Source organism: Eschrichtius robustus, chromosome 15 (genome assembly GCF_028021215.1).
Source record: "Eschrichtius robustus isolate mEscRob2 chromosome 15, mEscRob2.pri, whole genome shotgun sequence".
Lineage (NCBI taxonomy): Eukaryota > Metazoa > Chordata > Mammalia > Artiodactyla > Eschrichtiidae > Eschrichtius > Eschrichtius robustus.
This window is the reverse complement of record NC_090838.1, coordinates 19,180,245-19,206,862: the sequence shown is the minus strand read 5'-3', so window position 1 is coordinate 19,206,862 and position 26,618 is coordinate 19,180,245. Positions and strand designations below refer to the sequence as shown.

Sequence of the window (26,618 nt, the reverse complement as noted above, 5' to 3'; positions counted from 1 at the left end):
CACTACTCTGAACAGTGTGCAATTTAAAACTTATAAGTTGTTTATTTCTGGAATTTTCCATTTAATATTTTCAGACCACAGTTAACCAAAGGTAAATGAAACCACTGAAAGCAAAACCATGATAAAGGGGACTAATATGTGAAGAAATCTTAAAATTCAATAATAAAAATACAAATAACCAAATTTTAAAGTGGGCAAAAGATGTGAGTAGACATTTCTCTAAGAAAGATGTACAAATGGCCAATAAGCATACAAAAAGATGCTCAACATCTTAGTCTTTAGGGGGACGCAAATCAAAATTACGAGATGTCACTTCACACTTTCTAGGATGTAAGTGTGAATCAAAAAGCCATATAATAACAAGTATTTGCAAGGATGTGGAGAAATAAGAACCCTCATACACTGCTGATAGGAATGTAAATGATGCAGCCACTTTGGAAACCAGTTTTGTAGTTCCTAAAGGTTAAACATAGAGTTACTATATGACCCAGCAATTCCATTCCTTGGTATATAACCAAAAGAAAGGAAAACATATGTCCATTCAAAAATCTGTACATAAAAGTTAATAAAAGCATTATTCATATGAGTCAAAAAATGGAAATAACTCAAATATTCATCAACATCTGAATAGATAAACAAAATGTGGTACATCCACAGAACAGAACATTTGGCCATAAAAAAGAACAAAGTACTAAGGGACTTCCCTGGTGGCACAGTGGTTAAGAATCCTCCTGCCAATGCAGGGGACACAGGCTCTATGCCTGGTCCGGGAAGATCCCACATGCCACAGAGCAACTAAGCCCGTGTGCCACAACTACAGAGCCTGCACTCTAGAGCCCGCGAGCCACAACTACTGAGCCCGCACGCCACAACTACTGAAGCCTGTGCATCTAGAGCCCGTGCTCCGCAACATGAGAAGCCACCACGATGAGAAGCCCACGCACTGCATCAAAGAGTAGCCGCCGCTCGCCGCAACTAGAGAAAGCCCGCCCACAGCAACGAAGACCCAACACAGCCAAAAATAAATAAATTAAATAAATTTATAACAAATAATAATAATAAAGAAAAGATAAACAAGTTTAAAAAAAAAGAATAAAGTATTGATACATGCTACAGTATGAATGAACCTTAAAAACATTATGCAAAGTGAAGGAAGCCATACATCAAAGGTCACATAGTATATGATTCCATGGTATTTTTTGGGGGGTGGTGGGGAGTGAAGTAGTCTGGTACTAGTGATGACAGTTACATAACTTTGCAAATATACAAGCCACTGAATTGTATACTTTAAACGGGTGACTTTATGGTATGTGATTTACATGTCAAAAACAATAATAAATGGGAAATCTTTATTGGGAATATCACAATGAAATCCTAGATATTTCGCCATAATAAATATAGTATGGCAACATGATTTCCAAAGTAACAGAAGAAATGGAAGAAGCACAGAACCACGAAAATGAGTCCAGGTCAAGGCCTGGGGATTTCTGATAAACACATTACCAACATTTAGCAAAAACAAAGCATATATGCTTACACTCTGCATGCTTGGTCCAGGCAGACGTCAGTCATCAATCACAGCACCCTCTGCCACGGAACTGGGCATGGCCATAGATCTCTTCTCAACACAGTTCTCCATGTACTCATTACCAATATCATAATTGATAACAAATTACTGAAGGTTAGACCTAAAGGTACTAACTTCACACCTATTTCTTTCTTAGTCTATTACACATGGGATTATTACTGTTCAGCACTTCAATGGCTTTATTAATTATAAAATACTTTAGACATACAAAAAAGGTATTTTGGGGGAAATAATTTTAACATACATAACATACCCACTAACCAGCAAAAGAAATATGACATCACAAATTCAGTTAACGCTCCTCCCACTTTCAATAAATATATTATCCTTTTAGAAAAAGAACTGTGACTATACTCTTGCTCTCTCAGTTAAAAATATCTGTACAAAGCCTATATACGTGTCCCTTGGAGTAAAACCAAGACATCACTATTCACCCAGAGACTCTTAAGTGATCTCTGACATGTGACATTTACCACATATAAAACCTCTATCACTGTCAATTTTAACAAGAGAAGGAAACTCTCCCACATGTCAACAGCCATAGTAATGGAAACAGAAGTTAGAAAATGACCAGAGGGTTCTTTCCGTCCAAACTTCTCACTGTCACTTAGCCAAAGGCAAAGACCTCCATTATCCACCTTTACTGTGTACTGTTTGTCCAGCACACTTCTCATTTTAACATCTATAATATTTTTCAAAACACTTTCACACACAGTATCTCATTAACCCTACAAGATAGATAAGGCAGCTATATTTATACCCCAATTTACAGATATGGAAGAACAAAGCAATTAAGAGCACAAGCTTGGAGTCACTCAGGGCTTGAATCCCCGCTTCACTACTTCTCAGCAAAGTGAACTGCAAAATAAGATACCTGGCTTACAGGGTAGTTATGAGGATCAGATTACACAACATATATAAAGCACTTAGCACAGAACCTGGTGTAAAATAAGCAATAAATGAATGGTAGCTGCTGCTACTGTTATTGTTGTTGTTAATTATGCAAGATCAAACAGCTCCTAAACAAGGAAGCCAAGACTGGTCTTCGAGTCTACACAACACTGCATCATTCTCAAATGATCACCAGGAGTCCTATCTGTACAGAGTAGATGCCAGCATTTCCAGGCAATGCTTCCCCTTTCTCATCTAGACACCATGGTGATCACTTTAGGATTTTAAGAATAGAAAGCTAATAGCAATACTCATAGCTGATAACATCACAAAAAGACAACTAGACATTATGTGTGTCTCATAACACCATCTATAAAGTCATCTTTCCCCCTCCCCAAATTAAACCTTAATCAAGCTTCTATATCAAATTACCAATTTATAGGATATACAAGAGGGTAGAGAAACATGTTAAACTAAACAGAAATCCAGACTATAAGAAATTCTATAGGACAAGCTGAAACCGTGCACCTTAGATTGGGACTTGAACCCACGTGCCAGGACTCGAAGGCAGCTTAAACGCAGATTGGGACTTGAACCCACGCGGCCAGGACTTGAACCCGGCCAAAACCCACAGTCTTCCAACTGAGGTCACACACCTGGTTTCAGGACTTAATGAAGCTCAGGTTCTTGATGTCTCATCGCAGAAAGAATTCAGTGAGAGACAAAGTGATGGGTACGAAGTGGACTTATTTAGAGAGAAACACACTCCACAGACAGACTGTGGGCCATCTCAGAAGTCGAGAAAGGCACCAGGGTATGGGATTGTCAGTTTTTATAGGCATGGGTAATTTCATAGGCTAACGAGTGGGAGGAGAATTCCAGCTATTTTAGGAAGGGGCGGGATTTCCAGGAATTGGGCCACTGCCCACTTTTTGATCCTTATGGTCAGTTCTTCAACAGACAAATTTAAAAAAAAAAGCAGGGTGGGGGGGGGCGGGGGAGGGGAGAAGAAACCTACAAGTTAAAAAAAATACTTAAAAGACTTTTCAATCAATCCTGATGTAAAAACGACTTCTTTTTAATTCTCTCCCTAACAAAGCAATAGCATCAGCCCCATTACACATCTCTGTTTGAGGGAGAGAATATGCTAGTGACATAACCAGAATATATGGGAATATTTTAGGCTTTGGAGCATTTCCTTTTTTCCCTTGTACATCAATAAACTGGCATTCTGGTTTTTAAAAGAAAGACAGTAACACATATAGCCTTTACTCTTCCTATGCTACACCTGTGACAAAAGTCTTATTCTGAAGCGTACTTTTAAAGACTACAGGTTTACAAGTTCTTAACGTGATCCTCCCCCCTCAATCCCACCCCCCAAATCTACAAGAGAGGGCTGAAGCAAAGGTCAAGGGAAAAGACAAACAAGAAAAGTCAGGAGGAACACTTTTGTAATTGAAGCTTAAAAGAAAACCCACACCATCAACAGGATTAGCTGTCAACAGGAACGTTCCCAGAAGTAACCCATCCTATGATGCGATTTGAGATATCTTAATGAAAATTATAGCACCTCCCTGTCATCAAGAAGCAGCCAGCTTAACGTAAATTAAATGAAAATTCATCTGACGTTTCAACATGGGCACATGCTATAATGAAGATTACTTGTTTATTTCCATATTATTCTAAAAAAGATTTGAGACAGCTCACAGAATGCATTAGAATTAAAAAGAGAGAAGTCGGTGCTCTGTGATGACCTAGATGGGTAGGACGGAGAGGGGGTGGGAGGGAGGTCCAAGAGGGAGGAGATATATGTATACATATAGCTGATTCACTTCCTTGTACAGCAGAAACTAACGCAACATTGTAAAGCAATTATAATCCAATAAAAAAAACTCTGTTAAAAAATAATAATACATCAAAAAAAAATAAATTTTAAAAATCTACTTAGTTTTATTTAAAACAAACAAAAAAAAGAAATGACAAGAATGAGGCAAAGAGAAAACGAGGGAGGAAAATAAAGTCAGAGGTAAATTTACCACACAAACTATGTGCCACAAGGTCCTATACAGTTGCAAGGGAAGGGCTGCACACCTGACTGAGCTACCTTGCAAAGAGAGAAATACCATAGGTTATAAGAGTCACGATGACTATGTAATACAAGCAAACCAGTTGGTCAAAGGAAATGCAGATTTTCCTGGTACCCAGACTTGGGAAAAAAAAATTACTACGCATTTTTACATAGGTTCTAATAATGATAATAATGATTAAAAATGATGATTTTTTTAAGATTCTTTTTACATTTTTTTACATGGGTTCCAATACTGATGATGATGATGATGATGATAAAAATGATAGCAGCTTGAACTATACATTTAAAAATGGTTCAGATGGTAAATTTTATGTTACGTGCATCTTACCACAAAAAAAAAGGGGGGGGGGGAGGGGAACAACAGCTGCTCATTTTCACTGCATGTGTCCTGGGCCAGGCATGTTCTAAGCATTTTATATGTTTAAAGTCACAAAATTCTCATAACAACCTTGTGGAGGTAGGTACAATTATTATCCCCATTTTATAGATGAGAAAACTGAAGCACCAAGAGGTTAAATAACACATAACTAGGAAGTAGCAGAGCCAGGATTCAAGCCCAGGAAATCTAACTACAGAGCCCTAACCATTATATCACCCCTCTTCCATAAAGTTGTCTCCCTTTTGGGCAAAAGCATTTGCCATCAGCTAAGAGCAGTATTTGTCCATCAACTCTTAGCTCATTTTGTGTTGTCTTAGTACTCCAGATCACCAGCTAATAGTCATAGTAGTAGCAGTAGTTACAACATCAACAAGAGCACTGAGATAAAGGAGATAATATCCTCACAAGAATTCTACAATAAGAGGCGTACTAAATTTTATAAAACTGTTTGTTTTAATGGCCCTCAATAAAGGTTTATTGCATTACACCAAATAACAATTCTGTAAAAGTAATTCTACCCCAGTCTAAAACAATGCAATCAATATTTGTAGCTCTCTGGTATTCTGGCTTGATTCAATCAAAAACTGATTGTTTCTAAAGCAATGGATTAACTGTGTATTATTTAACCAATTCTCAAAGAGTCCTGTTTCTGACTACGAGGTTTCTGATAAGAATTGGGCTGCAAAGTAAGTGAATACATACTTGCTGGAGTAAAGCTGTTCTGTACTGCCAATTACAGGTAAACTATACACTTTCATAGTCAATCAAGTACAGAGTTAGGTTAATATGCTTAGGAAAATTAAGGAACCTAACCACGAAAGATACATAAGTATGCAGCCAACCCACCTCTCCACAGGGGTGAGCCAAGAAAATAGTTTCTTATAGGGCCAAAATTTTCCTCTCAAAGTGGTTCTGATTCAGCACCAATGGACAAACGGTTAATTGAGTCCCAAAATTCTATGTAATCACAATGATTTGGACCTGGAAAATTCTCCAAACAAGAGTTTCTCAACTTTTAGCTCAGCCATAAAATTACCTCAATTAAGTACGCATAGACTATCCAATTGAGACATGTACCCCTTAGCTAAACAAAGTTATATAGGCAGCTATACAAAGTTATCAGGTATAAATCAATGAAATATTCAGGGATATCTGTAAATAAATAAATAAGATGTGGGTTTTGGATTAGATATCTCACATCTTTCTTTTTGAAATAACTAGGTAACAGGGTCAGCTGTTTACCAAGGACATCCCTAATTAGTATAAAAACAACTACATCATGAGTACATTACGGCTAGGAAGCAATTAAAAGAGGCCCAAAAGGAAAATGAAAACAATATGAACAAGAGAACCTTAGGGGAAAAAATCCAATATACAATAAATATCTGATAAGATGATCAACTTTATCAATAGTCAGAGAACTTCAAATTACAGCAAGGCTTTATACCAGTCTCACCCATCAGATAGACCCAAAATAGAAATGACTGATAATATCCAAAGTTGATAAAGTTAGGGGAAAGCAGCAACTATCATACACTCTTGGTGAAAGCATAAAGTGATATAGCCTTTGTAATAACATTTTGAAAGGACATCAATTTTTTAAATATGCATAACCATTAATTCCATAGGTGCGTTCTCAGACACCTGCAAAAACAAGTGCAAACTGGGATGTTTACCAAAACATAGATTCCAACAGCAAAAAACTAGTTTTTAAATGTCTATCAAAAGAGAGATGGTTAAATAAACTATAGAATATACATCTAATGTAATGCTATGCAGCATTTTATGCAAAGATAAAACAGCTCCTTCATGTTCTGACATAGAAAGATTCCCATGATATTAAGTTTTTTAAAGCCTATAACAATTCAAAAAGTATGATCCCGTGGGTAGTGGGGAGGGAAGGAGAGGGATAGCTGCCAACAGGGGTCTGAAATGGTCAGGACTCTTTCAGTTCTGAGAGAGAAACCCAATTCAAACTCACACAAGCAAGTCAGGCAACTGAGTAACTCATTTAACTGGGAAATATAAAGTGGATCTACTTTAAGGTTCAAGTGGATCCAGAGGCTCCAATGACTCCCCATGCTCACACATGCGAGCATGTGAGAATGTGTATGACTGTGCATTTTTAAGTGTGCCTGTGTGTAAGAGAGAGTTGGTCAGCTCTTCTTCAGTCTGTATGTTGGCCTCATTCTTTCCCATGGCACATAGGCTTCCTTCATTTGGCCAGGCACACTCTATGTCAGCTTAGCAACTCCAAAGGAATGAGCCTGTCCCTCATCCAATATCTGTTTTTCAATCTCAAGGAAGGGGTCTGAACCTGCTTTAGTCATATGGCCATCCTGCAGCAGTCACTGTGTCCAGAGGAATGGAGCATTACGACAGACCAAGCCTAGGTCACACGCTCACCCCCTGGCCAAGGGGTAGGATACTGCAACCTGAAAAGGAGGTAAAGGGAATACTAGACAGCCTAAATCTATACAGCCTAAATTACCAGCTATCATATAATTCACTACAGAGACTTTCACCTTTTAACTCCACGTACTCCCATTTCTTGGAATTTATTATTTGAATATAGTCATGTATTATATATGATATATTTTTTAATTTAAAAAGGAAATAATTATTAGAATGCAGTCAGAAAGAAAGCCTAAGGTCTAAAAAGTTCAGGGTTGATGACTTTAGAGTTAAATTGAGGGGAAAATAAGCCTCATGTATAAATAACAATTGGGGCTTCCTAGCCCTGCACACTTGGCCAACATTTTAACCACCACCCAAAGGTCCTTATCAAACCAAGCATTAAAAGACAAACAAAAATATGGAGGAAACAGATTTTAATTAATTAGCAATATGTTGATAAGAGGGAGGGAAAAGAGCTCTAGGGACTATAAAGAGAAATTTTATGAAATCCTCAGAGAGCAAATGGCCTTCAATAGTATCTGAAAGCCCTTTATGCCCCATCTCACTTTTCTCACCTTATAATCTTAAGAGTATATGTAGAAATATTCTGGATCAGTTTTACTGAAGCCAAAGAATCACTTTCTACCTGTTTCAAATACCTACTCTGAAGATGGTAGCAAACCATCTAAACTAAAACAATTTATAATACCTACCCCTGAAGTAGAGACATCAGTAAAAATGTCTCCTTTAATTATCCCAAGAGCTACCATTCAACACTACAAGTTCTTCTCACAAATAAATTTAATAATAAAATCCTTATTTATACTGACACATAGAAACAATTCTTCTTTACTTCAATGACTCCAAGTAGGGCCTACCAATTCTAGTATTCATCTCTCTGAATAAAGCCGATTCTGCTATAGTGAGGCAAAGACATTTACTGCTCACTGAATATTCATTTCTTGCCCACATGCCTGGCTCCGTAAGTAGTGCCCTGTGACTTCTTTTGGCCAACGGGCTATAAGAGGAAGTGACATGGGTCACTTCAGGGCCAAAGGCCTAGTAACCAAGGAGGCTCCATGTTCAGATAATGCACCAAACATATGTACTTTATTATTCAACTACAGAACCCTTTTTTTCATATTCCATGGGATGATGCTATAAGCATCATTTCAAATCCTAGAAATCTAACTGAAATTCCATTTCCTCCAGGAAGCCTACCCAGAGCATGCTCCTGGCATCATCAGTAACACACTTACATGTATACTGCAGGTAAAGAACTATGAAAAGCACTGTGGTACTGGCACATAACTAGTACAATAAATGGCCTCTACTTTCTATAATGTACAATGTGGTTGCTGAGAAAGGACATATGTCAAAACAGAAACAAATATAAATGATAATAAATAAATTTCAAGTGAGTGCTAAAAATTGTAAGTGCTAGAGGAGTTTCCACATATCTCAGTTAGCAACTAAGTAAACTAGTTAGTTATACACTCCCTTATGACATCTTTTATATTATTTTTTAATTCATGTATGATTGAAAGCAAATGAGACTCCCTATAAGGATCATTATCTCCCTGAAGGGCAGAAACCCTAAGGTATAACTACATCATGGTGTCCCATACTAACCATTCAAACAACAATTATCCAATAAAACTTCATCTTTTATTGAGAAGAATGTGTTGAAAAATTAAACAGAAATGTAGTATTCCTCAAGACATAAGGAATTTGTGTCTCCAGCATGGCTAAGGAGAGAGCCGAACGAACACAGGCTTTTCTGTTATCCATGGCAAGTGGAGCGCTACATTGGAAAACAAAGAGTCACCAGGTTACCCCAGACTTTTGAACATAGCCCTTAACAGCCAACTTCTTATGCTGTAGGACTACATGCTCTCCAAGCAATATCTGATTTCCAATTCAATTTCCCAAATACCCTGAAGCCAGTAAAGAGGATCCCTAGATATTATGTATGAGTATTCCAGGCACACATACAAAAAAGGCCCATTTCTCTAAGTACATTAATAAGTAGTATCATGATTTAATCAATATGACTTGCCAAACATTTTAATATCTACATGCATAAGACATTGCAGAGGACAGAATATAAACATGATCCCCTTTGCCATTCTTATACCCTAATTTGGGAGATAGGACACATGAAAACAAAAAAATTCCACAGAGTATAAAGACAGTAAAAACTGTCAAATTAATAATAAGGAAAATAAATATTAAAAGAGTTCAAAGAAGGAAGGGATTATTTTCTAATTTTATAATCTGAACACTTAACAAGCAAGGTGGAATCTGAGCTGAGCTTTAAAGGATAAATAGAATTTCAAGAGGTATAGACTAGGATAAGGGAGAACATTCCAAGGAAAGGAATTATAAAGGAGTGCAAACAGACAAGCCCAAGGGATGTGTTAGGGACAGTAACTGACAATTTTACTTCAAACAGTTTATTGGGGGAGACTAGTGGGAAATGAGACCAGAAAAGCAAGTTGGTACCAGACACTGGAAAGCTTTAAATGCCAGGCTAAGGAACTTTATCTTGACAATGATGAGGAGCCATTGAAGGGTTTAAACAAAGTAACACAATGAAAATCAAAATTAGGATGATCATTCCAAAACAAAATTTAGGACAGACTGAAGAAGGAACTCACTGGGGACAGTGAGACCTCCCTGGGATACTATGGCAAATATCAGGCCTAAATTAGCAATAGAATGATGACAGTGAGGAGAAAAGTAATAGATCTAAAGAGCTGATAGAACTTGGAAAGTGTTTTCAGCATATGTCAAATCAGACCTTAAGGACTCTAAAAAGCTGAGATTCAGATGCTACAAAGAGGTTAAAGCCACAGGAACTGTGAATTCCAGCCTACCCAGCAGGGTCTCCCAATACTTGAATCGATGCTGGGCTCTTCTATACATATATTCATTTCCATCTCCACACTCATACAAAAGATCCACTCTTTTTCACTGGGATTTGGGGGAACAGAGGTGGGAAATGATATATAAAAGCAGCCAAGTGACGAAGGCCAGGTAATTGTGCAACAAACAGATAGGAGCCCAAACATCTATAAAGGCCAAAGGCATTGCGATCACATCTATTGCAAAATGGAAAAACAGACTGCAAATCCAGTCATACTGCGGGTCTGAGTAATGACATCAGATATATCCATTAAACTTGGCAAGAGAATAAGACTGGATGAATGGAGTTATTGAGGTCCCAGTCCTTAACAAAAGAGATTCTTAACCTCCGGGGAGGTCATGGACCCTTTTGGGACCCTATGAATTTCTCTCCAGAGAAATGCACAGACTCATAGAATTTTGCATATACATAACTTCAGAATGTTCACAGACACGCCCCGCAAAGCCTATCTAGAGACTCTCAGTCCATGAACTCCAAGGGTTCTTACTTAAAAACCCGTCCTAAGCTTGGTGATTAAGAACTGATTATCTGTTGTAACAAGCATGTTGACTGGAAATGATGTGACTTAATAGGGCACGTACAGTTATTAGTGTGTTCTATGTAATATTAATTGTATATGTTACACAATGGGTATCTATGTGGTAAAGAATGGTATGTATGGTGAACTAATTATCTATTATGCAACATTAATAGTTTAATGGACGTGCTTATGTGCATGGGGTAAATAATGTATGATTATACACAGTATGTATTATGTACGATAAAGCACGTATGTGTGAGTACATTATGACTGGGTAGATCACCAAATGCACAAAATACATAGCAATGGGATAATTTAGAATATATTCTTAATACTAGCATAGCACATGATAATGTTTCACTGTTCGTGTGTAATTTTTCAAGGAGTAGTTTAAGTAGAATTTCAGCTTTGGGTGCTGGTGCTGGAGCTTCTTTTGAGTCTTAGGGAGAAGTGTTATCCTCCTTTCCTGATTTATAAGACCGGAGTAATAAATATATTACAGAGAAAAAAAAAAAATCCTTCCTACAAAACAGTGGTAACTATTCTTATCATATACCCCACGGCTAAAAAGGTTTTGAATAAGAAGCCATATATGTACATTTATTTATAATTTATATACATTGCCCACTAGACCAATAAATTATGTGCCTTATAAAGCATACACAAAAATGGATATGTAAAAGAATGACATTTATTATAATAAAATAAACAGTTTTTAAACATTTAATATACCTATTGATGACACGGCTTTATGCTCTCCCTAATAAATATTGTTTTTAATACTACCACCATTTTTGGTGACAGTAATGTGACGAACACTATTATTTTTAAATTTTGCTTTCATATTTTATAATATAGCAACTTAAAAGTCTGGTTCTAAATTCAGTTCATTTTTATAATAAGTAACTCTTTTATTTGGTTTTAATGGTTATCATAGCCAAAAAACATACTTCACAAAGATGAGTATAACCAAAGGGAAGAACTGCATCACTTGCTGCACTGAATAAAACATGAATTTCAATTTTCAATCCTCTTCACCATTTATGCAAAAGTTTTTGCTAAAATTCAGACAGTGCATTTCCATATTTCCTGATGACAATCAGTTGTTCTTACTAACTCATCAGATAGTATTGCCTTTTTTATATTTTCAGTAGATGGGCCCAAAACCACTAAAACGCCTCTCTTACAAGGTCTTTATACAGGTTAGAAAATTTGGTTTTCAAGTTCAAGTGTACATATACAAACATTCTTAAAGTTTTAACATCATTTTCAGCAATTAAATCCAATAATGATGGAAATAGTCCCAAATATACATTTTCAATAACCTCTCTCCGAAACATTGAATTTTATTTTGTTTTGAAAGGTAGTTACTTTTTGAGTCACTGTTAAGAATTTACCATCATCCCAAAGGGACAGATTTAGTGGGTTTATTTTCATAAATATCTGCTAGGTAGTATACTACTCACAGACACTTGTCAGAGAAAAATGTCAGCAAATTTTGGACATTTGTATTTTTGTGAAAGAAAAATTAATAAGTCATCTTTAAAATAGACAATTCTTAAGTCCTTTACCTCAAGATGACCAGTTAACCTGTATGAAATATTTTATAAAAAATCTGCTTGGTGACTCCTTATTGCAATACAATATATGTTTAGTCTACTATTTAAAATAATAAATCTAAAAAAGCAATTACCCAGGCTCCTATAAACTATAAAACATCACAGCAGACTGAAAGTAAGAAACTTTCTAACACACCTCTAATATTTCTCTGATAATTTTATGTAAACCCTACTGTAGAGACCACTGTTCTAAATGTGCCTGGGCTCCCAAGGGTCAAAGCTCTCCATGAGTCCCTTCCAACCAATTTCCCTGGCATGCTATGGAAGTTCAAAGGAGTTATCTTTAAAGGTACTCTAATTATATTGTATCCATCTCTGAATTACTACCAGTTGGCAAAAGACACAACTGCAGTACATTCTATGACATCAGCTGTCTTCAACACTGTTCCCTCAGTGTAATGTTGGTTAGCAATTCAGTCAAATAATAGACAGGGCTGGAACAAGGTCCAAGACTCTTCATGACATATCCTGCCTTAAATCCTTTTTGGAACATGGCAGGGCATAAATAAATCAGTAAAATAAATCATGAAATATATTGAGAGCCAGGGGCTTTCAACTTGTATGACCAATCTAACTTATAGAGTGACACATATTTACATAAGGATGACATTTTTACACTTGAAAAACAAGTCCACTGCATCATCTTAAGAATTCCAAATGATAACACACTGCTTAAAGAAATAGCTACTGCTTTAAAAAAAATTTTTTTTAATTTTTAAAAGCATAAGACAGTGAAAAAGATTTTGTACTAACTTCCATCAAGAAAAAAAAAGTATGTTCTCAAATATACATAAAAATGCGTAAGTTCCCAGTGTGGTAAGCCTTACATATGGAATCATTTCAAAAACTATGAAAATATAAGATTTGGGGTGTAAAACCCGCCAAAAAAAGATCCACATAGATTTGGAAAACTGGCACTTCTCATTTTCATCCAGATCTACAAACTTCACCATTCCTCACCACCTCCCTCCATTAAAATCATTCAATGTCTTACAACTGCACCTAGAACATCTGGTTCCCTCTCCCACTTCAGCTGGTGCCACCCTCCCGCTTGCACTTTCCCCCTTTATGATTCCCAAAATAACCCCAAGCATCTCTGTCCTTTCATCTTTGCTATTTAATCTTCCTGAATATACTGCTCTCCTCCCCCTCACTCACACAGAAATCATCCTCTGCCTTCAATGTTCCTGTACACCACGAAGTCCACCACGAAACTTGCCCCTATCCCTTTCAAATGAAAATAATTGCTCACTCTCCTGATTCCTCAAAGTACTATTTCAGTACCTCTCTCATAGCACTCATCACATTTAATTAGTAATATAGGTATCTGTGTGTAGTTTTATCATCTCTCTTAGGTCATAATCTCCTTACAGACAGGATCTATATCTTATCATTTAACTTCCCTATCTTTTAACAACACAGCACCTTGAACAAAGTAGGTACTCACATAACTATGTCTTGAATGAATGATTGAGTGGCTACTTAGAAATTCAATTACAGACTTCCTGTACCACCTGGAATGAACAGGGAGGTAGGAATTAGACTTTGTAGAACAAATATCTTTTCCCTGGTTTCCTCCAAACAAACTCGGCAAAGTAAAGCCAGTATTACACATACAGGTACTTTCAAAAGGCAAGGACATTTCATCCTTCAACTATCTGGTCCAATATGGCATGATATCTGTATATATACAAACATACACTCACAATAGAATATCCTCTACTGTTAAACAACCGAATCTATGCTTGATAATAAAAGCATGTAAATGTTTTAACCATATAAGCAAACTAAAAATGCAAGATGTAATATATTAAAGCTATAAGAATAACACCAACCATTCAAAATACAAGTGGAAACACAGAGAATGACCAAGCAATTTATTCCAAATGAAAAAAATACCCTAAGCTTTAGCTATTTAAATACTAACAAAACATGAGAGGCAGAATTTTATTGCTAAGAATCCAAACCAACCATTCAAAGATAAGCTTACCTAGACAGAAGCACCAAAGAATCAACATTACTAAAGTACAAAGGTGAGATCAGAAACAGCACAAAAATCTTAAAGTGATACTTTCATTAAGTAACTGGTACACTGGCTCCTGGATCATCAGAAAGCAATGGAGATGGCAGCAGTCTCTACTGCACATGTAGACAACAGAAAGGAGTCCAGAAAGTAACAGAGGGCTACAGTGTGGCCAAGTGTGGGGAGCACCTTGGAGAGAAGCCAATTTAGAGGTATGCTCGTGATTTCAGGTCAGAAGACCTGGACTCAAATGTCATCCCTAATACCTACAAGCTGTGCAATCTTATACCAGCCACTTAACTTCCCTGAGCTGCCTTTCCTTGTTTATAAAATGTAACATATAGAGCAAGCACAGTACCTGAGTACACTGTGTCTCGGAGACAGTCCTCAATAAATATTTGCTGACTCTGAATGAGGGCCATACAAGAAAAGCAAACATTTCTCTCCAGGCACTTTTGTACTTTTTGAGACAGCAGCCTTAATTAATTCCTGATTAATACCTTATTACAATATTTGACAATTTTTGGCCAAAAGCCAAAAATACGCCATTCCTACTAGCTTACACGTTACTCAAAATCTTACTAAAATTCTTAAAATTTTAAATCTCTTTGTAATAACTTTCAAATACAATAAGTAACTCTCATAAAGAAGACTGGGAGCCAAATACCTGGGTTCTTGCCCAAGTAAAGACACTAACTATGTGGCCCATGAAAATTACTATATTTGTCTGGCCTTAGTCTTCTCATCTATAATATTAACAAGGTTGTTCCAAGTTACCATTAAGGGCCCTTTGCTCTAAACGTTGTGGTTCATGCCATCTCCAGGATTTTCTAATCTAATTAGGAAAGCCAATTCAACATACACTAAAAAGAGAAACTCTTTCAAAAAAAAAAAAAAAAAGAAGAAGGAAAGGAAGAAATTTATTATACAGAACAAACTGATCCTTAAAAAGCTAAAAATAGAACTACCATATGACCCAGCAATCCCACTCCTGGGCATATACCCAGAGAAAACCACAATTCAAAAAGATACATGCACCCCAATGTTCACTGCAGCACTATATACATTAGCCAGGACATGGAAGCAACCTAAATGTCCATCAACAGAGGAATGAATAAAGAAGATGTGGTACATATATACAATGGAATATTACTCAGCCATAAAAAGGAACGAAATTGTGTCATTTGCAGAGACGTGCATGGACCTAGAGACTGTCATAGAGTGCAGTAAGTCAGAAAGAGAAAAACAAATATCATATATTAATGCATATATGTGGAATCTAGAAAAATGGTATAGATGACCTTATTTGCAAAGCAGAAATAGAGACACAGATGTAAAGAATAAATGTATGGATACCAAGGAGGAAGGGGTGGGGTGGTGAACTGGGAGACTGGGATTGACATATACACACTACTATGTATAAAATAGACAAGTAATGAGAACCTACTGTATAGCACATGGAACTCTACTCAGTGTTCTGTGGTGACCTAAATGGGAAGGAAATACAAAAAAGAGGGGATGTATGTATACGTATGGCTGATTCACTTTGTTGTACAGCAGAAACTGACACAGCAGTGTAAAGCAACTATACTCCAATACAAAAAATTTTTTTAATTTAAATGAAAAAAAAAAAAGAACAAACTGGGTAATCGATGCTAAAGGAGTGTGATAAAAATCAAGCTTTCTAGAGAACATACCAGCTCTGACTGTTTTTGAAGGTTAAGTGATAAAGGAAAAAGGAATACAATTTAAATAAAGAAACGAAACATGTAAAATCAAAGAAGCAAGATATCTACAAGTGATTATAATACTTTCTTCACTTGTGTAGCACTTTACAGTTTACAAAGCATTTCTGCATATGCCATCTGCAGCAAATTTTCTGGAATGAGAAATACAAGAACAGTTTAAATGATTTACATTTGATAAATTTTTCCATAGAGAGTCTCCACTAAAAACAATAACATCAAAAAATGTTTCAGCAAAGAATTTTTTCAACATTTATATGTAGGATGAATTAGAGAGGCAAATGCATGCAGGCAAACAGCTATAAACCTACAAATCATAGAATTTCAGCACAAGAAGAAATGTGAATTCAGACCAATATGCTCATCTGATGATAAAGAAACTCAGGCCCACAGAGTTCATGTGATGCTAGTTACTCCATGTGCAAAATGACAGGGGGACCAGACTGTAGAGGCAGAAATAAAGGGGGAAATCCAAGAAATTGCAAAGAAAAGAATCAGATAATCTGATGACGGATTAGGCAGTGATGTATTTAGGTTATGGAAATGTAGAAAACATTATTAAAGTCTTAACTACCTGCCCATCATTATGCTAGACATATCTTGTTATTTAATATAATAAGTTAATTTAAAGGTCACAACAATATGAGTTTAAGTACATTATTCCAATTTTAAGCACGAAAACCTGAGGTTTACTGTGGTTAAATAACTAACCCAAGGTTACATCTACTAAGTAAAAGAGCCAGGGCACCATTCCTGTGTCTGAAGTCAAACATCCATTCTCAAAAGAAGCTTAAAAACTGCCTCAAAATTACAGGCAAAAATGAAGTATCACTCTGGAAGCATTGGATAAACCAGTGTTATTAGACTTCTGGCCCTGTTAATAGGTGTATTTCACTTCTGTGCTTGCACCTATTGTTATGGATCTCATCTGTCTGTTCCCAGTGGTCAGGTCCAGGACTTCTCAGTAAAGCCCAACTTCCCACCGTCCACATTGAAACATACCCATGGGGAGAGATTAGATCAAAATATATCTAAGATGAGGGTGACTAGACTGATTAATGTGAAGTCTTCTACAACTCCTCCAGTGACTATAGCTTCTGTTTTGGCATAAGCTATTTATCTTCAAAATATGATAACTATACTAAGCTTTTCTAAAAGCCTGTCATTTCAAGAAGCCTCAAAAATACTGTGTTGCAGATGGGGGAATGGGGGAGGAAGCATGGATTCAACAACCAACTCTACTTGCATTTCTAGAACTGGACTTAAATGTTGGTGTCAGTGTTTTGTAATAATTCTTCTTATTCAACCATGTATCTTGCAGAAATATAAAACAATAATTTATGTTAATCCAAATACTGTGCACCCACAAAACATCATCTGGAATTCAACTAAAGGAAAAAACCTGCACCTCCTCCTTAAACTAAGCAACCAAGAATGGTACACAGTTGCCACTAGGCCATTTTATGACCTCTGACCCCGTATGTTGAGAGAGAGGCACAAAGTCTAAGTAAAACACAAAGAAGAGAGAAAGAAAGGCTTGAAATGACTAGACCTCACCTCCAATGGTAAGAAAAAAGGTTGGAGACCATAAGGTCCATCCTTAGTGACCAATAACCAAGAGCTAAGCTACTGGTTAACCTGGGAGAGAAGCAATGAAGAAGTCCTTTTCTACAGTCTAGTCTGTCCAACTCATAGGAAAGTTGTACAAGGTGGGGAGAAATTTGTATGGTTCTGCAGCCCAAGACTGGATATAGCGCTCTGTCATTCAACTCCTGAAACACATGCACTTCGTCCAATCCCACACTCTTCTGCACCCGATATCTGGAAGTAATGTAAAAAGGAGCCCACCACGTGTTTTTGGACCTATGCTAGGAAAGCAGCTGATGGCCCTCTGAGAATTCCTGTGATTATCATAGGCAGAAAGTAAAAATCACTGCCAAGACAATAATGAGAATCCTGGGGATCTCCTCCCCCCATGACTTAAGAAGATTCTACTCGGTGGTGTGTGCTGTGTTTACCTCCCATACTTGCCCTAAAATGAAAGCTATTTTAGGCCATATGGTTTAAGACCAACCAACCCCAAAAGATATGCAACATATTCAAGCAATGTGGAGCCCTTGGGGGATAGGGCAATAAAGACAAACTTAAGTAAGGAACAAAGGTAGTATGTAAGAGAAGTTATGGTGAAATCGATGAGGACAGAGAAGAGATGTCCTTTAAAAAGAATTATAAACCATACTCTGATATACAGTCCAATAGAGAAAAGATTTTCAAAGAATGTCCAATATCCTTTCTTCCCCGCTCCACCTTTCAGCACCTCTATACCACCCTCATCATTTACTCAACATTTAGTCCTGGTGAAGACCGATCACTGGATTAGCAGGATCAACAGTACATGCAGAGAACATTCCATCCTGGGAGCAACATCTTTAAATTATTTAGGCTTGTTTAGCACCCTTCCGTATAGAGTAAAAGCATGAAATTTTGCCAGTGCTTTCACAATATACACCAGTCAGCACCATAGCAACCCAATCCTCTGCCCACCAAAAGATTAACACATACAAAGAAAACAGGAAATTCAACAAAAATTAAAGTTTGACCCTGGACTCCCTCAACAGTTAAATTGTCTTAAATAGTGGCAGTATCTTTATACCACACCCACTTCATGCTACCCTTACAGCTTCCTGGCATAAGCAAGTTCTTGGTATTATACAAACTGCTGCTTCTGTTTCCAGCCCAGATTTCTAGAAATGAAACCCTGGAATTGAAGGAGAAAGAAAAACAAATGTTGGCAGAAAGAGGAAGGAAAATGCATTGTCTATATAATCCCAGTTTAAGTGGAACAATCACCATTAGTTCCATCAAGCACTTTTTTTTCAATAAAACCACTTACCAAAAATGCAGATCTAAAATACTCCCTTGGCTTAAACCACACAAAAAGACACAATCCTACAGATTTTCTCAGAAGGAAATGAGAAAAAGATCAACTATAAACTATGTAAAATTCAAATTCTGCACCTTAAAAATCAAACTTCATTGTGAGTTAAATAAATGAAATAAATAATCAGTGCAAAATGTTTACAAAAATCAAACCAAATGCCTGTTCTTATAAGCAGCATCCCTGCATTTTCTCTCCAAACCATATATTCCCTATTCAGGCCCCCTTTTTGATCCATTGTTCCCAAAGGATAAAATCTGAATAAGAAATAGGGGGAAACCATTTCCAACGCTAGTTCACAAAACCAAATTAGACCCTTCCACAGAGTACAGGAGATAAAAAAGAAACACTTGCAGTTGCATCTGTTTATGACATAGTTCAAGGAATGCCCATTTATTAAGCTGAATCAAACCTCACTGCTACTTTTAACCCAAAACTATTTCTAGTTCAAGAGCCAAAAGACCCAAGCAAACACTTTCTTTTTATACTATTCTCAACATGAAATCTGACCCCCTTCCTACTACATCACAGCTTCTGTGAAACAAGCTGAGAGGCCCCTTTGGCCAACTTTTTTTTTTTTTTTTTTTTTGAGACTAACCTTCAACCAATTCCAAAATTGAAGACAAACCTCAAACAAATTTAACCCCTGAACTCCATCCCTTCAGCTGTACAGTATAATCTAAGCTTCACCGCAGCAATGTTTTACACAGACACTTGAAGATTTCTTAATCACTGAAGTGAAAGCCTCAGCCCTCACAAATCATCGCCACAGAGATTACTCTTGGCATCAACAGAGGGTGCTGGGACTGCAATTCACTCCAGAACCCTTCATTCACCACCATCATGCTCAGCATTAAAAATTCACCGTCTCAAAAGAAAAAAATGTCACCTTCTCCACAAGGACACCTGCCTCTTCAACACCTACAGTGAACGAAGAGAGCCCAGCCTGAAAGGCTAAAAGATCCTCCAGCTTCAAGTTTTCCTCCCCACCAAACTGCAGCCACAGCAGCACGGACTCTCCTTGTCACACATACAGGCTTTATTGTCAAACCCTCCGTCTCCCTCTAACATCGTCAACCGAGGCAGTGTCTAGTCTATGGGAGTGACTGCTTTAAAAACAGAAAACAAAAAACAACACAGCTGGGTAGTAGGAGCAGAGACCCTGGTGTCCGGTTTCTCCATTTCTCTTCCAAGCGACTAGGGAATGGCTCGAGTTCTGTCGCTGACCATTAACCCATCCCACCTCTCAGTCTTCCAGCCAACATGTTTGCTCCCCTTCCTAAATCCTTTCAGCAGAATCCGACGAAGGGGACCAAACCCTAAACATAACAGGAAAATCTCACTTATCCATCCCGTTTCTGCCTCCGAAATCCCTCGTCTGGAGAAGGGTAAAGCAAGTGCGCGGGGGTAAACAGAAGCGCCGTCGGAGGCTGCGCTTACAAGAAGGCTCGCCACGGTCATCCCCATTTCGCAGTCCCGGCAAGCGAGACTCTGAGAGGTTACCGGGCTTGCCAAGGTCACCGCGCTCGCCGGGGCCGAGGGGCGCCCGCGCCGACTTCCGGCTCCCCCTCTCGGCGGCGGGGAGCGCCCGCGGGCTCGGGGCGCCTCTCCCCACGCCGGGCCGGCGGCCGCGAGCCTCGCGCACCCTCCGCAGATGCTCGCCCCGTCCGCTCTAACTAGGGCAACTGGGAAACGGGGCAGGGAAGTCGCTGCTGCAGCAGTTTCCATCCGCGGCACAGCCCCCAGCTGGTGCCCGTGACAGCTGCGACCTCCGCCCCCTCCAGCCGCGCGAGGCCGAGGGAGAAGTCGGGGAAAGTGGGAGGGGGAACGGAGCGGAGAGAAAGGAGAACGGCGGGCGGAGGGGCACCAGCTGCTCCCGCCCCCTAGGGCCTCGGCGGCCGCGCGGCTCGTGACAGCTGCACCCACCGGGAGGCTCGGCGCCCGCCGCCTGCCACTCACCTGCCGCCGCCGCCTCTGGGCCGCGCTGACGGGCGCCGCGCTCGCCCGCGACCGTGGTGGCGCCGCCGCGGCCTCCGCCGCTGCTCGGGCCGGGAGCCCGCCGCCGCCGCCGCGGCTCTCCGGCCCCCTCCTCCGGAGCAGGAGTCCCCCCCGCAGGGGGATGCAGAACGGACCGGGCGCAGGCTGCACTCGAGGGAGCAGCAGGGAACAGGGCAGTCGAGGCGCTCGAGGCCGCGGTCCAGCCGTCTGAGGGGAAGGCTCAGAGAATCGCTTCAGATTCCCGCTCGCCTGGCCTGAAAAACAGGCATTTCAGCCGCTCTCCGCGGCCGCCATGTTCTCCTCCTCCTCCTCAGCTACCGCCACCGCCGCCGCCGCCGCCGCCGCCACCGCCCCCCGCTCGCGGCCCCGCCCCCTCCGCGCCCCGCCCAGCCCCGCCCCGCCCCGCCCCGCCGGCTCCCGGCCGCCCCGCCCACTTCCCGCCGTCCTGCCCTCTGCGCTGCCCCTGCGCCCTCCGGCCGGCCGGGCTACCGCGATCCGGTGCCCGGGAGCTCCGACGGCGCTCCGGGGGCAGCCAGTTCCCCGCCCGCCGGGCAGCGAAACGAGGAGCTGCCCCGCGCCCTCTGCCGGCCGCAGGCCCGAGGGAGGGCTGCCGCGGTCCCGCCCCGGCCCGCGTCCTAACGAAGTGTGGGAAAGGAGGCCCTAACTCTTCCCCTCCCCTCGGGGCGTTCCTATGACTGCTGCCGGGAAGCCGCCTCGAACCCCAGGGTGCTTTCAGCTAGGCCGCCCGGCCTGCAGCCTCCCGCTGGCCTGATCTGTCCGGGAAGGTGTGGAGCGGCGAGGGACGCAGTAGACCCGGGTGGAGTGGGTTCTGGCCTGTCCCTCCGCTAATTTCTTGTATTACTTTGAGCGAGACACATCCGCAGCCCTTTATTCTGTAAAACTGGGAGTTGGTTGCCTAGATGATTTCACAGGCTATTAGATAAGGGAAAAGAAAGATCATCTGCCCCCTTCGTTTTACAGATGAAAAGATCTGACTGACACGTCTGGCTCTGCAGTTCCGTGAATTACCCAAAATGTTTGTCATTGACAGAGCTTTCCCCTCAAGGGGGCCCACACCTTTCTTCTTTTCTACTCGCTTTTTAAATTTTATAATGGAAGTGCTACTTCCAAAAGTAGAGTGTTCCTTGTCACTAGAGGAATCAAACAGCGGCTGAACAGGCTTTCCGAGCCTTATCTGGAAAGCATCCCTCATTCCAAAGGCTGGCAATATAATACCTATCTCTCTCTCCGGGTTGTCCTAAGGATGAATGAGTCGCTGGCTGCAGAGGTGCTTTGTAAAGCAGACAGCTATCCTTTCCTGCACTCTTATTCCCAGGTAGCTGTCTGCACCTACCTCAATCCCGTCCTGTTGTTGTCTCTCAGTGTTTTCTGCTCTAGAGCAACCTGTAGAAATCTTTAAGCTCTTCACACTCCTTCTCCTAACTGAAACCTGACCTTGCCTTGAAAACACCAACCTCCCTGGCACCTCTCTGAGTCAGTGAGCAACTTCTTCCAGAGGCATGTACTCCATCCTGCCATCGTTCACTGCCATACCCTAGATCAGGGGTCCCCAAACCCCAGGCTGTGGACCAGTACCGGTCGAGGCCTGTTAGGAACTGGGCTGCGCAGCAGGAGGTGAGCAGCAGGCAAGCGAGCAAAGCTTCATCTGCTGCTCCCCATAGCCCACATTACCCCCTGAACCATCCCCCGCACCCTCTGTGGAAAAATTGTCTTCCACGAAACTGGTCCCTGGTGCCAAAAAGGTTGGGGACTGCTCATCATCCTATTCCTGGCCTGCTCATAAACCAACCTTTAGTCCACACCCCACATTCATCATATATTCGTTCATTCAGGGACTTCCCCGGTGGCGCAGTGGTTAGGAATCCGCCTGCCAATGCAGGGGACATGGGTTCGAGCCCTGGTCCAGGAAGATCCCACGTGCTGCGCAGCAACCAAGCCTGTGCACCACAACTACTAAGCCTGCACTCTAGAGCCCGTGAGCCAGAACTACTGAGCCCGCATGCCACAACTAATGAAGCCCACACGCCTAGAGCCTGTGCTCCGCAAGAAGAGAAGCCACCGCAATGAGAAGCCCGCGCACCACAACGAAGAGTAGCCCCCGCTCACCACAACTAGAGAAAGCCCATGCGGAGCAATGAAGACTCAATGCAGCCAAAAATAAAAACAAACAAACAAACAAAAAAACTATATATTCATTCATTTGATTCTTATTACTGGAGCCCTAGGTGCATTTGATTAGCTCTTGCCCTCACCTAGTTTAGCAGGACATCTAGCCATCTACAGAGTCCCCATCCCCAATAATCACTGAAAATACCCAGAGCTATGTATCTCTCAATCGCCAGGTTAATCCCCTTCTGTAGGACATACCTCCCAGTCTAGTCCAGTCTGGACTGTATGAAGAGGCCTACAAACATACCACGTGTGTAGGTAACGCTGTCTCCTGTCGGGGCTACACTCTGGCCACTGCTGATTGCCAGGTCCAGTAGATACTTCAAACCCCCACCGCATTAGATGGCCTTCCTACAGCGCTTTATACTGTGAAGTCCTGCTTTTTGAAACTGTCCTCCCCTCCCCTGTCTTCTACATCATTCTCTTCTCTCTTTGCGTGTTTTCTGAACTTCCCTTCCCTAGCACTTTTCTTTGCTGTTCCTTTTCCAAAGAACCATGTAATGTTGGTATCCTCAAGGTTTGATTTTTTTTCCCACCTCTCCTCTCACTTAGATTGACTTGGTTTTGTTTCCACGGCTTCAACTGTTAATAACACCTGCATCTCCCTCTCCCAGCCCCCACCCCTACCCCACTCTGCAGCCCGGTGTCTTAATTAACTTTTAAACATCCTCAGGACAGGCAGTGCTGAGATTTTGTTGGATGATGAGTGGAACTTAAGGTATTATTTATCTTGCCATCCATGGACACTAAAGAAAGGACTTTTCTAGGGTGAGACTCCTTCATAAGTAAGGCCCTTTGACTTCTCTTTCCTCTACGTTTATAATCACTTGCCAAAACAGTTGTAACCCACTTTTTTCTTCTTTTTTTATTGTGTTAAAATACAGATAAAATTTACCACCTTAACCATTATTAAATATGCAGTTCAGTGGATTAAATACATTCACACTGTTGGGCAGCCATCAGCACCATCCATCCCCATAACTCTTTTCATCTTGTAAACTGAAAATCCTTACCTATTGAACACTAACTCCCCATTCTCCCCTTCCCTGGCAAGCACCATTCTATTTTGTCTCTATGATTTTGACTACTCTTAAGTACCTCAAATAAATGAATCACACAGTATTTGTCTTTTTATTTCACTTAGCATAATGTCCTCAAAGTTCATCCATGTTGTAGCATATTGCAGAATTTCCTTTTTTAAGGCTGAGTAACATTCCATCATATGTATGTACCACATTTTGCTTATCCACTCATCTGTCAATGGACACTTGGGTTGCTTCTACATTTTAGCTATTGTGAATAGTGCTGCTATGAACATATGTGTACAGATATCTCTTTGAGACCCTGCTTTCAACTCTTTTGGGTATATACCCAGAAGTGGAATTGCTGGGTCATATGGTAATTCTATGTTTAACTTTTTGAGGAACCTCCATACTATTTTCCACAGCAGCTATACCATGTTACATTCCCACAACAGTGCACAAGTTTTCCAATTTCCTCACATCCTTGCCAACTCTAGTTGTTTTCTGTTTTTTTTATGGTAGCCATCCTAATGGGTGTAAGGTGGTATTCCCTTGTAGCTTTGATTTGCATTTCCCTAATGACTAGCGATGTTGAGCATCTTTTCATGTGCTCATAACCCACATTTCTCTTTCCCAGTTGGTCTCGTCTCTCGTCATTTCAACACCTCTCTGGCTCCATCTACGTTTCCTAAACAGGCCCACTTCCTTAACTCCAACCAACCCCCTACCCCCAGGAGCCATTAATATAAGGGCAAAAGATGTGTTAGTTAGGTTTGCTTCCTGAACCCCACACAGCCTCTTTGAAATCCATTTACTTTACCTACTTAAGCAAAAGTTCCTTTACTCCCAAAGTACAATGCCAATCAACAAGTAGGACTGACTTCAATTAAATAAAACTGTTTTGAAGAGATTTCTTAAATGACAATGTAAGACAACATTTAACTTTTATAGCCCAGACAGGTCTGGTTTCAGTCAGGTCCTATTGACCTCATACTTTAATATTAATCCTTTGGTGGAACAGAAACATGGTAGTTACATGACCAGGATCTATAACATACCTGTTGAATTTTCTCCAAAGCATAATAGATTCCTAGTTGTATAAAACGTCTGGCTAGTATACATGAACTCACTCCACTTGCTGAGACAAGAACTGATTTAACATTGACACTTTTTTTCAAATAGTTTTTTTGTTTTGATTCATAAAATAACCAAACAATAAAGAAAAGTATAAAGAGGTAAAACAAACAAACTCTACTGAGCCAGAAAAAAAAAAAACTGAACACCTTTTCACATATTGACTGTGTATTTGCACATATAAATACAGTATGGTATTCGATTTTACATAATAGACACACTATACATGCTCATAGATAATCTAGTGTCTTTTACTATACAATATATTTTCATCATTAAAGTGGCTGAATAGTCTTGCCTTGTATGTTTCTTTAGCCATTTAATTAACCGATCCCTTACTGGGAAATGTTTACATTGTTTTTATTTTCTTGTTTGTGTGTTTGTTTTCATAAATAATGCTATAATTCTAATGCATGCTCCTGTGCAGGGTTTGAAAATTATTTTCTTAGGTTAAATTCGTACAAGATTCATTGCTGGCTCAAAGGGTACATGTTTAATTTTTTTTTTAACTACATATTTGCCAAATTGACCTCCAGAAAAATTGTTCCAATCTACGGTCCTATCTACCTTGCATGAGCCTGCCACTTCCCCACAGAAAGAATTTTGTCAATTTTCCTTTGAATAGTCTTTTATTTCTACATTGGCTTGAATTATGGACATTAAGAAAGTTAGGTTTAGAGTTAGGCAAACTGGGGTTTGAAATGGCTCTGCCACTGACTAGCGGTGTGACCCTGAACAAATCCCTTTAACACCTCCAAGCCTCAGTGTCCTCATCTGTAAAATAGGATGCTAGCAAAGGATTATTGCAAAGATTGAATGAAATAATGTATGCAAAGCACTCAGTAGTGTTTAGTTTGCTACTTAGGATTGCCCGTGAAAAAGTAAAAATTAGCTCAAACTAAGAAGGTAAAAATCTGACCGACCATTCATCAAGTTGGAAGAATAGGCACAGATAAAGCCAGCTGAACAGTTAACAGGATGCAGTGTCCCCTAAGGACATACTGCAGCTGTAAAATGTCATAATAGCCGCCTTCTTCAAGTGACTTCTGCTCTCCTACTCACTGAGAAATCTTGTTCTCCACAATCATAAATATCAGAAACTGTGGTGTTCATAATTATATCAATAAGAATGATGTATCTGTCTCTTGCCTAGAGA

General features: G+C 40.0%; 1 protein-coding gene across 10 annotated transcripts in view; it reads right to left on the bottom strand.

Annotated features, from left to right (window-relative positions):
• Positions 1 to 21,435, bottom strand: part of NCOA1 (nuclear receptor coactivator 1) — a 264,345-nt gene extending 242,910 nt beyond the window's left edge. For 7 of the 10 annotated variants that reach the window (XM_068564107.1, XM_068564108.1, XM_068564105.1 and 4 more), the window contains exon 1: positions 21,078 to 21,435. The gene's annotated coding sequence lies outside the window, so the exon portion shown is untranslated. Of the gene's footprint in view, positions 1 to 20,558; positions 20,622 to 21,077 lie in introns of those variants that run through there. The other 3 variants (XM_068564110.1, XM_068564109.1, XM_068564106.1) reach the window with 3 other exon arrangements.
• Between the last annotated feature and the right edge of the window lie 5,183 nt (positions 21,436 to 26,618).